We start from the raw sequence: 15679 nt of genomic DNA, 5'->3' as shown, positions 1-15679 counted from the left end.
GTAGCAGATTGCCCCTCAACTACTTTGAAATTTGGAACTCTTATCTTCCATTATCATTACTCCACAAAAATTAAGTTGTAAGTATGATTATATTAGGAAAGGTATATTACATATATGAGATAACAGACAGTTAAAAGTGTATTACAACAACAACTTGTATTCATGTAGCGCTTTTAACATAGTAAAACATCCCAAGGTACTTCAGAGGAGTGTTATTAAACAACATTTGACACCGAGTCACACTAAGTGATATTCGGTCAAGGCTTTGTGAAAGTAGGTTTTAAGATCTTAAAGGAGGAGAGAGGTGGAGAGGTTCAGGGAGGGAATTCCAGAGCTCGAGGCCTCAACAGCAGAAAGCAGAAAATTAGGGGTGTGCAAAAGGTCAGAGTTGTAGAAGCACAGAAATCTGAGGATTGTAGGGCTGGAGGAGATTACAGAGATAGAGAAAGGCAAGGCCAAAGAAGGATTTGAAAACAAGGGATGAGAATTTTAATAATGAGGTCTTGCTGACTGGGAGCCAATGTAGGTCAGTGAGCACAGGGGTGATGGGTGAATGACATGGTGTGAGTTAGGATACAAGGAGCAGAGTCTTGGATGAGCATGAGTTTATGGAGGGTGAAAAATGGAAGGCCGACCAGGAGTGCGTTGGAATAGTCAAGAGGTATTATAGGCATGGACGAGGGTTTCAGCAGATGAGCTGAGGCAGAATGGAAGATGGGTGACATTACAGAGATGGAAGGCGGCGGCTTTGGTGAGGGATCAGATATGTGGTCGGAGGTGCACCTCAAGGTCAAACAGGACGCCCAGTTTGTGAACGGTCGAGCTCAGCCTCAGACAGTGGCCAGGGAGAGGGATGGAGTCATTGGCAAGGGAACAAAAATTATGATGGGGATAAAGCAATGGCTTTGAATGAGCTGCACGTCAAGGAGTTCAGATGGTTATCATCAGAATGCAGAGACATTACTATGCTGACATAATGCAAGCTACAATTTTCCAAGCAAAGTAGAATATATAACACGAGTCTAAAGCAACCATTGCATCATTTTTTTTTTCATGGAGCAAGCAGTAGTAAAACTGCTCAGTGGGTAGCACACCCACCTGAGTCAGAAGGTTGTGGGTTCAAGTCTCAATCCAGAGATTTCAGCACGTAATCCAGGCCAATGCTTCAGTGTAGTACTGAGGGAGTCACTGTCGGAGGTGCAATCTTTCGAATGAGACATTAAACTGAGGCACTATCTGCCCTCTCAGATGGATGGAAAAGATCTTATGGTACTATTGAAAGAACAGCAAGGAAATTCCCTCCAACGTCCTGATCAATCCATTGCCATTTTAAAGTTAATATACTATAAATAATCAGGCCATTCGGCCGAACAGATCTCTGCCACTGCTTATGCTCCACACAAGCCTCCTCCCACCCTACTTCATCTAATCCCCATCAGGATATCCCTCCATTCCTTTCTCTATCATGTATTTATCTAGCTTCTCCTGGCTATTGTTGCCAATTTAACATTTAACACCCCTAGTTTTGGATCCCCTCCACAAGTGGGAAGATCTTCTCCAAGTCTCCCTTATCAAACTCCTTCATAATTTTAAAGATCTTCATTAAGTCACTGCTCAGTCTTCTCTTTTTCAGAGAAAAGAACTCCAGCCTGTTCAGTATTTCCTGACAGTTGTACCCTCTCAGTTCTGGTATCATCTGATTATGAAGCTGACAAATGTACAGGTACTGATCAGACACTGATACATATAAGGAAGTGTGTAATGAAAAAGAAGGTACTGCTGTTACCTTTCCTGCAACTGAATTTCAAAACAAGTGCAGGATAATATTTCCAACCCACTGAGCTGTGTCAGGGCTCATAAAAAAATGGATTAAATTTCTTCATCGCCACAAATAATAAAAAGGAACTAGTGGCCCAGAACAACAAAGACACCTGGATCATGGCAATACTACTGACAGGAAGATACACAATCAGATTGCATGGGCCCGGAGCTGTGCAGCCTGTCATGGGCCTTTGAAGTGCAGGCAGATTCTGATTAGAATTACAATGCAATAAACCAAAGAAGGCATCAGTAGTCAGAAAAACCTGATCCAATCTCAGGCTTTTCCTTCTAGGGTTACAAGATATCTCTTGAGGTGATCTCACACAAATTCAGAATACATACTGCCAAAGCTGTCACCAAGAGGGAAGACGGCACATTATAGAAAAGCATGCAGAAGAATGCAACAGGATGACGGTTGATAGTAACGTAAGATTATCTCGATGACCTTCTGCCATTCTGTAGCTCTTTCTGTTATCAGGCTGTAATATTTCAAATGAAGCTTCAAAAATAGGTCCCCATTCCAAATTTTGTTAAGAATGCCATATTCCTTCATTCCATCTGGATGACACAAATCAGCAGCTCTTTTAACCTGGTAAATATACACCACAGCAACACTAGTTTGTAATCCAATCCAAATCAAGCTTGGAGCATATTCCTGTCAATTAAACACCCACTCTCGTTCCAATCCAGTTTCATGCTTTTCTATCCCATATAATACAAATATTAACCCTGCATGCATGTAACATGGCTGTCTATTAAGAAGTAGACATAGAAACCCTCATTGCATTTAAAAAGTATTTGGATAGGCTCTTGAAGTGCCGCATGTAGTGTTTGATAGATCCGAGTTTGATGGTTTTGGTCTGTGTTCACTGATTTGATTACTTAAACCTCTGGGTGGTGCTAGCGAGACCAGAAGCTTCAGGAAATCAGACAGGTTTGAATCAGCGCTCTCAGCCACAGACTGCTGTCAAGACATGTTCTGAAATCTGTAAGACCTTTTGTAGTTAATGTGCTTTAAATAAACCAGTTGGTTATTTAACACAGTGAGATATCTGCATTGCTCAGAGTTAAATCGGATATCAAAATTAAACCCAGTAACCCGGCGTAAACACAACGCCGTAACCTAGAGGGCTACAGACCAAGAGATGGAAAGTGGGAATAGGCTGGATAGCTCTTTTTTGGCCGGCACAGACATTATGGATAGAATGGCCTCCCTCCATACTGTAAATTTTCAATGTTTCTATGAGTGGTCGGGCAGATGTAACCCTACACCCTACCTTCTGGTGGTGAAGGGTTGAGGGGAAAGATGATCTCCCTAATCATACACTGTGACAGAAGGAAGATATATCCATATCAGACTGTTGTTGTATCCAAGGGGCTATATCCATAACCCTGACTGTCATGCAAGAAGATACAGCCATATTACTTGGTGTCAGCCATAGCTCAGTGGGCAGCACTCTCACCTCTGAGTCAGAAGGTTGTGGGCTCAAGTCCCATTCTAGGTACTTGAGAACATAATCTAGGCTGCCACTTCAGTGCTGTAGAGAGGGAGTGCTGCACTGTCATAGGTGCCATCTTTCAGATGGGATGTTAAGAGTGGCCCCGTCCACTCTCTCAGGTATATTTAAAAGATTCCGCTGCAGCGGAGTTCTATCTGGTGTCCGAGCCAATATTTATCCCTCAACCAACATCACGAAAACAAATTATCTGGTTGCTATGTCATTGATGCTTGTGGGAACTTGCTTGTGCAAATTGGCTGCCACGTTTCCTACATTACAATAGTGACTATACTTCAAAAGTACTTAATTTGCTGTAAAGCGCTTTGGGACCTCCTGAGGGTGTGAAAGATGAGTACTTCTTTCTATTCTTGGGGAATAATTATCCCGTATTCAGTAGTCCAAGCAAGGTTATGTTGTGGGCCCCTCTGGCAGGCTTAGCATTCAGACACTGCAAATGTCTATGTTTTACACCAGATCCGAAACATTACTGATCATGATTACTGTGCAAACAAGAGGTTGCCATACCAGTTGGCATCTTCTTTCTGTGCTTCTGAAATTTGAAACTGTATAAATGGTGCAAACATAAGCTTAGGGTCTAGGCAGCTGAAGGCACGACCACCAACGGTGGAGCAATTAAAATTGGGAATGCACAAGCAGCCAGAATTAGATGGGCGCATAGAACTAAGGCTTCTGGGGCTGGAGGAAATTACAGGGATAGGAAGGTGCGAGGCCATGGAGAGATTTGAAAACAAGGATGGGAATTTTAAAATCGAGGTGCTGCTTAACCAGGAGCCAACATAGGTCAGCGAGTACAATGGGTGAGCGGGACTTAGTGCAAGTAAAAACACAGGTGACAGAGCTTTGGATGGCCTTAAGTTTACGAAGGGTAGAATGTGGCAGGCCAGTCAGGAGTACATTGTTACCTCTCGAATTAACTATTCCGAAGGCATGGATAAGCATATGAGCTGAGGCAGGGGCAAAGTCAGGTAATGTTACAGAGGGGAAAACAGGCAATCTTAGTGATGGCACAGATATGTGGACAGAAGCTAATCTCAAGGTTAAATATGGCACCAAAGTTGCAAACAATCTGGTTCAGCCTCAGACAATTGCCAGGGAGAGGGGTGGAATCAGGAGCTAGATAATGGAGTTTGTGCAGAGGATCAAAGACAATGGGCGAAATTTTATGGGCCCCATAGGGACAGGAACAGAGGCATGGGGGGGCTCATAAAATTACATCAGAAGGCGAGGGATGGAGTGCCCGTTGCCTTCCTAACACCTTCCAATTTAGTCCAGGACAGGGAAGGATGAGGATGGCCTTCCCACACCAGGCCAATTGAGACCCTTAAGTGGTTTGGAGAGGGGGTGTCCCTCCTTTAGGGCAATCCAGGGCCCCCAGAGAGCCTCCCCCCAACCCCCGACGGCAATTGCCAGCCCCTCCAGGGGAAGACACCACCCCCACCATGTTGCCGGGGCCTGCCTGAATGGCCTCAACAATCCCGATCCCACTCACCTGTCCAGGGGTTTCTCCTTCATCGGTACTGCAGAGCGGCTGGCCTTCCGATTTGCATCCCCAATGCTGGGCAGTTAATTGGCTGTCCGCTATTAGATACCTATGGGGGTCCGACAAAGGGCTGAGGTGGGTTCTCCCCCGACCTTCTGGCCCACCGCCGGGATCCACATCCACAGTTAAAAATTCAGCCCAATAGCTTCAGTCTTCCCGATATTTAATTGGACGAAATTTCCAGATGTCAGACAAGCACTCTGATAATTTAGAGACAGTGGAGGAGACGAGAGAGTGGTGATGATGTAATGGCTGGGTTTCATCAATGTACACGTGTAAATTTACGCTATGTTTTTGGATGACGTCTCCGAGCAGCAGCAAGTAGATGAGAAATAGGAGGGGACCAAGAATAGATCCTTGGGGGGCACATGAAAGGTAACAGTATAGGGATGCAAAGAGAAGCCACTGCAGGTGATTCTCTCACTACAGTTAGAGAGATAAGAATAAAACCAGGCAAGTGCAGTCCCACTCTGGATGATGGTGGAGAGGAGTTGGAGGAAGATGGTGTGATCAACCATGACAAAGGCTGCAGAGGGGTCGGGAAGGTGAGGAAGGATAATTTACCTTTGTCACTGTCACATAGGATGTTATTCATGACTTTGACAAGATCCATTTTGGGACTGTTGCAGGGACAGAATAATGATTGGACAGATTCAAACATAGAGTTCTGGGAAAGATGGCCACGAATTTGTTCAAGGACTTTGGAGAAGAGAGATGGGACAGTAGTTTGCAAGGACAAATGCATCAAGGGTTGTTTTTTTTTTAAGGAGAGGGGTGATGACAGCAGATTTGAAGGAGAGAGGGACATACTTGAAGAGGGAGAATAGTTAATAATATCAGCTAACCTGAGAACCAAGAAGGGAAGTTGGGGTGGTCAGCTGTTTAGTGGCAATCGGATTGAGGGAGCAGGAGGTGGGTCTCATGACCAAGATGAGCTCGGATGAGACATGAGGGGAGATTGGAGAGAAACTAGAGAATGTGAGTTCAGGGCTGGGGCAGAGGGGACTCTTACAGGTGGTTTGGCCCAGTGGGCTAGGGGTAGGGAAGGAAGTGGCAGAGGCAGCTGATTGGTTAGTCTCAAACTGAGAGACAAAAAAGTCCATGAGCTCCTCCCTTGGAGGTGACGGTAGGGAGACAGGGGAGAGGGATTTAAGGCAACAGTTTGCAGTAAAGAAGCCAGGTGTTATCTTTGCATTCCAGGTTGATCCTGGACCAATGAGCAGGACCCAATAGTGCTTTCTATGGTCCAGCCAGAACTGGCAGAGAATGGCTAAACCAGCTGTCTGCCATATTCATTCAAGTTTGCTTCCCTTGGATTTCAGGGAGCAGAGATCAGGGCCATTCCGGGGGAAGCAGAGTACTGGTTTTAGTGGGGATTATGGTATCAAATGTGGAGGTTAGGACACCGTTGATCAAATCAATAGCTGCAGAAATGTCTTGGTGAACAGGGGGCCAAAGGCCAGACAGTTGGGATTTTCAACGTCCAATTGTAAGTGAATTGGGGGGAGAGATTTTTCCAGGGTGAAGACAGAAGCAAGAATGGTTGTGACAGTGAAGGGGGGTTGTGGGTTGAGAATGATACAAGGAAGTGACCTAAAATGGCCTTATGTGTGATTGATACAATGAAAGTAGTGAGGCCACATGAGTGGACAAGATCAAGGGAGTGGCTGTAAATATAGGTTGGGGAGTTTACATGGAGGAAGATATTAAGGGAGGATAATAGGGCAATAAACACAGAGGAGAGAGAGCGAGCATCATGAGTTGAGATGGAGGTTGAAATCACCAAGGAAGAGAAGTTGTTTGGTGCAGAGGTTGAGGGAGGAAAGCAGTGAAGATATCTTGGTGAGAAATTTTTTTTAAGATCATTCTTTGGTAGGTTTTAGAGAACGATATTTTAAATGAGAGCTGACAGGTGCCGTGCAAGGTAAGATGCTCAAAGGAGGGGAAAGTGCTAATTAAGTAAGGAAACAGGTCAATGTGTGATTTGGTGATAAGAGCCACACAACCACCATGACAATCTTGGCAAGGCAAGTGCTGGAAGTGTCATCAGGCTAAACAGGATCCATTGTCGGAGGTAAAAGGGGCACCACAAATAGAAAGCCAAGTATCTGAAACCTTACTTGCGGATTTAGATAATCCAAATGAGATGTTTAACAGATGGTCTATTTTTGCAGTGCAGCAAGCTGATCCAGAAATTTAACGAATGGCACAGACGGCTCTGACGGAAGCTGAGGCGAAAGGAGTTCCGAAAGGTTATTATGGCAAATGGGGTTTTGAAGAGGAAATTGGGACCGCCTCATACACCTGCCAACGAAGACTGGACAGCTGTTGAACAGATTGTGGTACCAACTAAATATCGCCAGGGATTATTAAGCTTAGCACACGACATTCCTTTTGTAGGACATTTGGGGAATTTGGAAGACCAAATCATGCATAAGCCAACATTATTACTGACCAGGTCTTACAAAGGATGAAACACAATTTTGTAGGACATGCCATACCTGTCAAATGGTGAGAAAACCACAACCTACCCTAAAACCAGCATCACTAGTTCCCATACCAGTGATTAAGGAACCATTTAGCAGGGTATTAGTAGACTGTGTCAGACCCTTGCCAAAAACAAAAGCGGAATATCAATACGTACTTACGATCATGGATATAGCTACTCCATTTCCAGAGGCCATTCCTTTGAGGACGATTACTGCTAAAGTAGTAGTAGAAAAGTTAACCCAGTTCTTTATGAGATATGGGTTACCACTTGAAGTTCAATCAGATCAAGGTTCTAATTTCATGTCCAGGATATTTAAAGAAGTCATGGGCAATTTGGGGATTAGATAGATGAAATCTTAAGTATAACACCCACAGTCACAGGGAGCTTTAGAGAGATTTCACCAAACTCTCAAAACAATGATTCGAACATACTGTCACGAATATCCACATGACTAGGATAAAGGACTGAACTTCCTTTTATTTGCCACCAGAGACTCACCGAGTGAGTCTACAGGCTTCAGTCCTTTCGAATTGGTTTACGGACATGAAGTAAGAGGTCCTCTAAAACTTATAAAAGACAGATTCTTGAAACAAAAGAATGAATCTTCGCTAGTAGACTATGTATCTGTGTTCTGGGAAAGGCTCACGAAAACTTGCAGTGTAGCTCAAGAACACCGTAAAGCAACCCAAGCCAAAATGAGAAACTAGACAGACAAAAATGCAAAAGCCCATGATTTCCGACCAGGGGATGAAGTATTAGTGTTGCTACCATTACAGGGAGAACCATTAAAAGCATGGTTCAGTGGCCCATATAGAGTGATCAAAAGAGTGGGTAAGGTAGATTACCTGCTTGACACCCCGAGCGCCGGAACAACCGGTTGTGTCACATCAAAATGCTAAAGCAATATCATAGGGAGGAGGATAAGCCAGTACAGGTATGTCAGGTAATCGGGACTGTTCAGAAAGAAAAGGATAGTGAGAATAAGGCAGAAGCAGGTCTAGGAAATTCTCAGATTGAACCTCCAACTATCAGATTAGCGAATACAGAATGGCTAGGAAAATTAAACAATATGCATTTGCACTTAGGGGCAAAATAACGTGAAGACCTAACCAGGTTTTTCACAACGTTTAAAAGAGTTTGTAGGGTAAAGCCGGGATGTACAACCTTAGCCACACATTATGTGGATATAGGGGAACCATTCCTTTAAAACACCATCCTTGCCGCTTAGGTCCAGACAGACAGGTCCAAGTGGAAGCAGAGGTACGCTGAAAGGCAGCTTCGTTGAACCTAGTCAGGACAGCTGGAACTCGCAGATGGTCTTGATGCCTAAACCTAGTGAGTCGGATCAAACTTGCATAGACTATAGAAAAGTCACTGCGGTTAAGAAGGTAGACTCCTATCCAAATTCTCATTTAGAAGACTGTATGGACAGAGTGGGCAACACCATGTGTCTTAAAGAGACAAATGTGTTGGAGGGATATTGTCAAATTCCTTTGACACCCCAGGAAAGAAAAGTCAGCTTCTGTTGCACCGGACGGGGTTTTCCAGCATCAAGTAATGCCACACAGCTTAAGAGGTACTCAAGAAACTTCTCCGAGAATAGTGAACCCAGTAGTGGTCAGTGCTTCTAGCTGTGCAGTTCACCTGGCTGAGGTGATGGACAATAGGGACACTTGGAAGGAAAACACGAAACAACTGGGAGACTAATGTTTGGAAATTTGAAATGGGCTATTTGGGACAACCTTTGTAAAATTTAAAGCCGAAAATGTTCTGATGGAACTTGTTGCTATTGGAAAAAAAAAGTTAGTGTTTTTCCAATTTCCATTTTTTACCCCGAAGAGGGGGGGAAGAGGGGGGGGAAGAGGGGGGAAGAGGGGGGGGGGGAAGAGGGGGGGAAGAGGGGGGGGGGGAAGAGGGGGGGAGGAAGAGGGGGGGAAGAGGGGGGGGAAGAGGGGGGGAAAGAGGGGGGGAAAGAGGGGGGGGGGAAGAGGGGGGGAAAGAGGGGGGGAAAGAGGGGGGGGAAGGGGGGGGGGGGAAGGGGGGGGAAAGAGGGGGGGAAAGGGGGGGAAGAGAGGGGGGGGAAAAGGGGGGGAAGAGGGGAGGAAGAGGTTGGGAGAGGGGGGGGAAGAGGGGGGGGGAAGAGGGGGGGGGAAGAGGGGGGGGGAAGAGGGGGGGGGAAGAGGGGGGGGAAGAGGGGGGGGGAAGAGGGGGGGGGGGAAGAGGGGGGGAAGAGGAAGAGGGGAAGGGGAAGAGGGGGGGGGAAGAGGGGGGGGGAAGAGGGGGGGGGAAAGAGGGGGGTGGAAGAGGGGGGGGAAGAGGGGGGGGGAAGAGGGGGGGGGGAAGAGGGGGGGGGAAGAGGGGGGGGAAGAGGGGGGGGAAGAGGGGGGGGGGGAAGAGGGGGGGGAAGAGGGGGGGGGAAGAGGGGGGGGAAGAGGGGGGGGGGGAAGAGGGGGGGGAAGAGGGGGGGGGGAAGAGGGGGGGGAAGAGGGGGGGGGGAAGAGGGGGGGGAAGAGGGGGGGGGGAAGAGGGGGGGGGGAAGAGGGGGGGAAGAGGGGGGGGGGAAGAGGGGGGGAAGAGGGGGGGGGGAAGAGGGGGGGAAGAGGGGGGGGGGAAGAGGGGGGGAAGAGGGGGGGGGGAAGAGGGGGGGAAGAGGGGGGGGGGGAAGAGGGGGGGAGGAAGAGGGGGGAAGAGGGGGGGGAAGAGGGGGGGAAAGAGGGGGGGAAAGAGGGGGGGGGAAGAGGGGGGGAAAGAGGGGGGAAAGAGGGGGGGAAGGGGGGGGAAAGAGGGGGGGAAAGAGGGGGGGAAGAGGGGAGGAAGAGGTTGGGAGAGGGGGGGGATGAGGTTGGGAGAGGGGGGGAAGTGGGGGGGAAGAGGGGGGGGGAAGAGGGGGAGAAGGGGGGGAAGGGGGGGGAAAGGGGGGGGAAGGGGGGGAAAGGGGGGGTAAGGGGAGGAAAGGGGGGGAAAGGGGGGGGAAGGGGGAGACGTGGGGGGAAGGGGGAGACGGGGGGGGAGACACGGGGGGGAGACACGGGGGAGAACGGGGGGGAGACACGGGGGGGAGACGGGGGGGGGGAGACGGGGGGGGGGAGACGGGGGGGGGAGACGGGGGGGGAGACGGGGGGGGGAGACGGGGGGGGGGGGAGACGGGGGGGGGGAGACGGGGGGGGGGGGAGACGGGGGGGGGAGACGGGGGGGGGGGGGAGACGGGGGGGGAGAGACGGGGGGGGAGACGGGGGGGGAGACGGGGGGGGGAGACGGGGGGGGGGGGAGACGGGGGGGGGGAGACGGGGGGGGGGAGACGGGGGGGGGGGAGACGGGGGGGGGAGACGGGGGGGGGGAGACGGGGGGGGGGGAGACGGGGGGGGGAGACGGGGGGGGGGAGACGGGGGGGGGGAGACGGGGGGGGGGGAGACGGGGGGGGGGGAGACGGGGGGGGGGAGACGGGGGGGGGAGACGGGGGGGGGGAGACGGGGGGGGGGAGACGGGGGGGGGGAGACGGGGGGGGGGAGACGGGGGGGGGGAGACGGGGGGGGGGGAGACGGGGGGGGGGAGACGGGGGGGGGGAGACGGGGGGGGGGGAGACGGGGGGGGGGAGACGGGGAGGGGGGAGACGGGGGGGGGAGACGGGGGGGGGAGACGGGGGGGGGGAGACGGGGGGGGGAGACGGGGGGGGGAGACGGGGGGGGGAGACGGGGGGGGGAGACGGGGAGGTGGAGACGGGGGGGGGGAGACGGGGGGGGGAGACGGGGGGGGGAGACGGGGGGGGGGGAGACGGGGGGGGGGAGACGGGGGGGGGGGGAGACGGGGGGGGGGAGACGGGGGGGGGGGGAGACGGGGGGGGGGGGAGACGGGGGGGGGGGAGACGGGGGGGGGGAGACGGGGGGGGGAGACGGGGGGGGGGAGACGGGGGGGGGGAGACGGGGGGGGGAGACGGGGGGGGGGAGACGGGGGGGGGGAGACGGGGGGGGGGAGACGGGGGGGGGAGACGGGGGGGGGAGACGGGGGGGGAGACGGGGGGGGGAGACGGGGGGGGAGACGGGGGGGGGAGACGGGGGGGGGAGACGGGGGGGGGAGACGGGGGGGAGACGAGAGGGGAGAGAGGGGAGGGAGGACTGGGGAGAAAGGGGAGGGAGGACTGGGGAGAGAGGGGAGGGAGGGGGGGGAGTGGAGAGGAGAGAGGGGGAGAGAGAGGGGTGGAGAGAGAGGGGTGGAGAGAGAGGAGTGGAGAGAGGAGGGGAGAGGGGAGGGGAGAGGGGAGGGGAGAGAGGAGGGGAGAGGGGAGGGAGAGGGGAGAGGGAGGGAGGGGAGGGGGGGGAGAGAGGGAGGGGAGAGGGGGGGGGAGAGAGAGGGTGGGAGAGAGGGGGGGGGGAGAGAGGGGGGGGGGAAGAGAGGGGGGGGGAGAGAGGGGGGGGGGAGAGAGGGGGGGGAGAGAGGGGGGGGGAGAGAGGGGGGGGGAGAGAGGGGGGGGGAGAGAGGGGGGGGGAGAGAGGGGGTGGAAGAGAGCGGGACGGAGAGGGATAGAGAGGGGGGATACAGAGGGGGGAGAGGGGGGTGAGGGGGGGGTGAGGGGGGGGAGGGAGGGAGGGTGAGGGGGGGGTGAGGGGGGGGAGGGAGGGAGGGTGAGGGGGGTAGGGAGGGAGAGGGAGGGAGAGGGAGGGGGGGAGGGGGAGAAGAGAGGGGGAAGAGAGGGGGGGGGAGAGTGGGGGGGGGAAGAGTGTGGGGGGGGAAGAGTGGGGGGGGGAAGAGTGGGGGGGGAAGAGTGGGGGGGGGAAGAGTGGGGGGGGAAGAGTGGGGGGGGAAGAGTGGGGGGGGGGAAGAGTGGGGGGGGGGAAGAGTGGGGGGGGGGAAGATGTGGGGGGGGGGAAGAGTGGGGGGGGGAAGTGTGGGGGGGGGAAGAGTGGGGGGGGGGAAGAGTGGGGGGGGGGAAGAGTGGGGGGGGGGAAGAGTGGGGGGGGAGAGTGTGGGGGGGAAGAGTGGGGGGGGGGAGAGTGGGGGGGGGGGAAGGTGTGGGGGGGGGGAGTGGGGGGGGGAGAGTGGGGGGGGGAAGAGTGGGGGGGGGGGATGAGTGGGGGGAGGTGGGGGAGAGTGGGGGGGGGGAAGAGTGGGGGGGGGATGAGTGGGGGGGGGAAGTGTGGGGGGGGAAGTGTGGGGGGGGGAGAGTGGGGGGGGGGAAGAGTGGGGGGGGGGGGAAGAGTGGGGGGGGGAAGTGTGGGGGGGGGGAAGAGTGGGGGGGGAAGTGTGGGGGGGGGAAGAGTGGGGGGGGGAAGAGTGGGGGGGGGGAAGTGTGGGGGGGGGAAGAGTGGGGGGGGGTAGAGTGGGGGGGGGGGTTGAGTGGGGGGGGGAAGAGTGGGGGGGGGGAAGAGTGGGGGGGGAAAGAGTGGGGGGGGGGGAAGAGTGGGGGGGGAAGAGTGGGGGGGGGAAGAGTGGGGGGGGGGAAGAGTGGGGGGGGGAAGAGTGGGGGGGGGGGAAGAGAGGGGGGGAAGAGGGGGGGAAGAGAGGGGGGAAGAGAGGGGGGAAGAGAGGGGAAGAGAGGGGGGAAGAGAGGGGGAGAGAGGGGGGAAGAGTGGGGGAGTGAGGGGGGGAAGTGAGGGGGAGAGAGGGGGGGGAGAGGGGGGGGAGAGAGGGGGAGAGGGGGGAGGAGGGGGGGAGAGAGGGGGAGAGAGGGGGGGAGAGTGGGGGGGTGAGAGGGGGGGAGAGAGGGGGGGGAGAGAGGGGGGGTGAGAGGGGGAGAGAGGGGGGGAGAGGGTGGGGAGTGAGGGGGGGAGAGAGGGGGGGAGAGAGGGGGGGGAGAGGGGGGGGGAGAGTGGGGGGGAGAGAGGGGGGAGAGAGGGGGGGAGAGAGGGGGGGAGAGGGGGGGAGAGGGGGGGAGAGAGGGGGGGAGAGAGGGGGGGGAGAGAGGGGGGGAGAGAGGGGGAGAGAGGGGGGAGAGAGGGGGGGGAAAGGGGGGGAGAGAGGGGGGGAGAGAGGGGGGGGAGAGGGGGGCGGAGTGAGGGGGGGAGAGAGGGGGGGGAGAGAGGGTGTGGGGAGAGGAAGAGAGGGGGGGGAGAGAGGGTGTGGGGAGAGGAAGAGAGGGGGGGATGAGAGGGTGTGGGGAGAGGAAGAGAGGGGGGGGAGAGTGTGGGTTGTGGGGAGAGGAGGAGAGGGGGGTGAGGGTGTGGGGAGAGGAGGAGAGGGGGAGTGGGGAGAGGAGGAGAGGGGGAGGAGGAGAGGGCAGGGAGGAGAGGGGGAGAGGAGGAGGGGGAGAGGGAGAGGAGGAGAGGGGGAGGAGGAGAGGGGGAGGAGGAGAGGGGGAGGAGGAGAGGAGGAGAGGGGGAGGAGGAGAGGAGGAGAGGGGGAGGAGGAGAGGGGAGAGGGGGAGGGGAGGGGGGAGAGGGGAGAGGGGGAGAGGAGGAGGGGGAGGGAGAGGGGAGGGGTATTGGAGTAGGAGGGATGGGGAGAAGGGGAGTGAGGGGTCGGGACTGGTGGAGAGAGAGAGGGGGAGAGAGGGGTGTGGGGAGAGGGAGAGGGTGGGAAGGGGGAGGGGTGAGGGGGAAGGAGCGGGGGAGAGGGGGAGCAGGGAGGGGAGGGGGGAGGATGGGGGAGTGGGTGAGGGGGAGGGGGGAGTGGGGGAGGGGGGAAGGACGGGGGAGTGGGGGGTGTGGGGAGGGGGGGAGAGAGGGGGGGAAGAGAGGGGGAGAAGAGAGGGGGGGAAGAGAGGGGGGGGTAGAGAGGGGGGGTAGAGAGGGGGGGTAGAGAGGGGGGGTAGAGAGGGGGGGTAGAGAGGGGGGGTAGAGTGGGGGGAGAGAGGGGGGGAGAGGGGGGGGAGAGAGAGGAGGGGAGAGAGAGGAGTGGAGAGAGAGGAGTGAGAGAGAGAGGAGTGGAGAGAGAGGAGTGGAGAGAGAGGAGTGGAGAGAGAGGGGTGGAGAGAGAGGGGTGGAGAGAGAGGGGTGGAGAGAGGGGTGGAGAGAGAGGGGTGGAGAGAGAGGGGTGGAGAGGAGTGGGATGGTGAGAGGAGGGGAAGGGGAGGGGAGAGAGGAGGGGAGAGGGGAGGGGAGGGGGGGGAGAGAGGGAGGGGAGAGGGGGGGGGAGAGGGGGGGAGAGAGGGAGGGTGAGGGGGGGGGAGAGGGGGGGGAGAGGGGGGGGGGAGGGGGGGGAGAGAGGGGGGGGGGTGAGGGGGGGGAGATGAGGGGGTGGAAGAGAGCGGGACGGAGAGGGATAGAGAGGGGGGATAAGAGGGGGGGAGAGGGGGTGTGGGGGGGGTGTGGGGGGGGTGAGGGGGGGTGAGGGGGGGTGTGGGGGGGGTGAGGGGGGGGTGAGGGGGGGGTGAGGGGGGGGTGAGGGGGGGGGTGAGGGGGGGGTTGAGGGGGGGAGGGAGGGAGGGTGAGGGGGGGAGGGAGGGAGGGTGAGGGGGTAGGGAGGGAGAGGGAGGGAGAGGGAGGGAGAGGGAGGGGGAAGAGAGGGGGGTGGAGAGGGGGGTGGAGAGGGGGGTGGAGAGGGGGGTGGAGAGGGGGGTGGAGAGGGGGGTGGAGAGGGGGGGTGGAGAGGGGGGGGAAGAGAGGGGGGGGAAGAGGGGGGGGGAAGAGGGGGGGGAAGAGGGGGGGGGAAGAGGGGGGGGGAAGAGGGGGGGGAAGAGGGGGGGGAAGAGGGGGGGGAAGAGGGGGGGGAAGAGGGGGGGGAAGAGGGGGGGGGGAAGAGGGGGGGGAAAGAGGGGGGGGGAAAGAGGGGGGGGGAAAGAGGGGGGGGGAAAGAGGGGGAGTGAGAGAGGGGGAGTGAGAGAGGGGGAGTGAGAGAGGGGGAGTGAGAGAGGGGGAGTGAGAGAGGGGGAGTGAGAGAGGGGGAGTGAGAGAGGGGGAGTGAGAGAGGGGGGAGTGAGAGAGGGGAGTGATGAGAGGGGGGAGTGAGAGAGGGGGAGTGAGAGAGGGGGGAGTGAGAGAGGGGGGAGTGAGAGAGGGGGAGGAGAGGGGGAGTGGAGAGGGGGAGAGAGAGTGGGGGAGAGGAGAGGGGGAGAGAGAGAGGGGGAGTGAGAGAGGGGGAGTGAGAGAGGGGGAGAGAGAGAGGGGGAGTGAGGAGAGGGGGAGTGAGAGAGGGGGAGAGAGAGAGGGGGAGTGAGAGAGGGGGAGTGAGAGAGGGGAGAGAGAGAGGGGGAGAGAGAGAGGGGGAGAGAGAGAGGGGGGAGAGAGGGGGAGAGAGAGAGGGGGATGAGTGAGAGGGGTGGAGTGAGAGGGGGTGGAGTGAGAGGGGTGGAGAGAGAGGGGTGGGGAGAGAGGGGTGGGGAGAGAGGGGTGGGGAGAGAGGGGTGGGGAGAGAGGGGTGGGGAGAGAGGGGTGG

The 15679-nt window shown here is 56.5% G+C and overlaps 1 protein-coding gene across 4 annotated transcripts in view; it reads right to left on the bottom strand.

Moving 5' to 3' along the window:
- lmf1 (lipase maturation factor 1) overlaps positions 1-15679 on the bottom strand; it is a 704612-nt gene that overhangs the window by 356209 nt on the left and 332724 nt on the right. The gene's annotated exons all lie outside the window — the stretch shown is intronic.

Source organism: Heterodontus francisci, chromosome 24, assembly GCF_036365525.1.
Source record: "Heterodontus francisci isolate sHetFra1 chromosome 24, sHetFra1.hap1, whole genome shotgun sequence".
NCBI classification, from domain to species: Eukaryota; Metazoa; Chordata; class Chondrichthyes; order Heterodontiformes; family Heterodontidae; genus Heterodontus; species Heterodontus francisci.
This window is presented reverse-complemented; position numbering and strand designations above follow the sequence as displayed.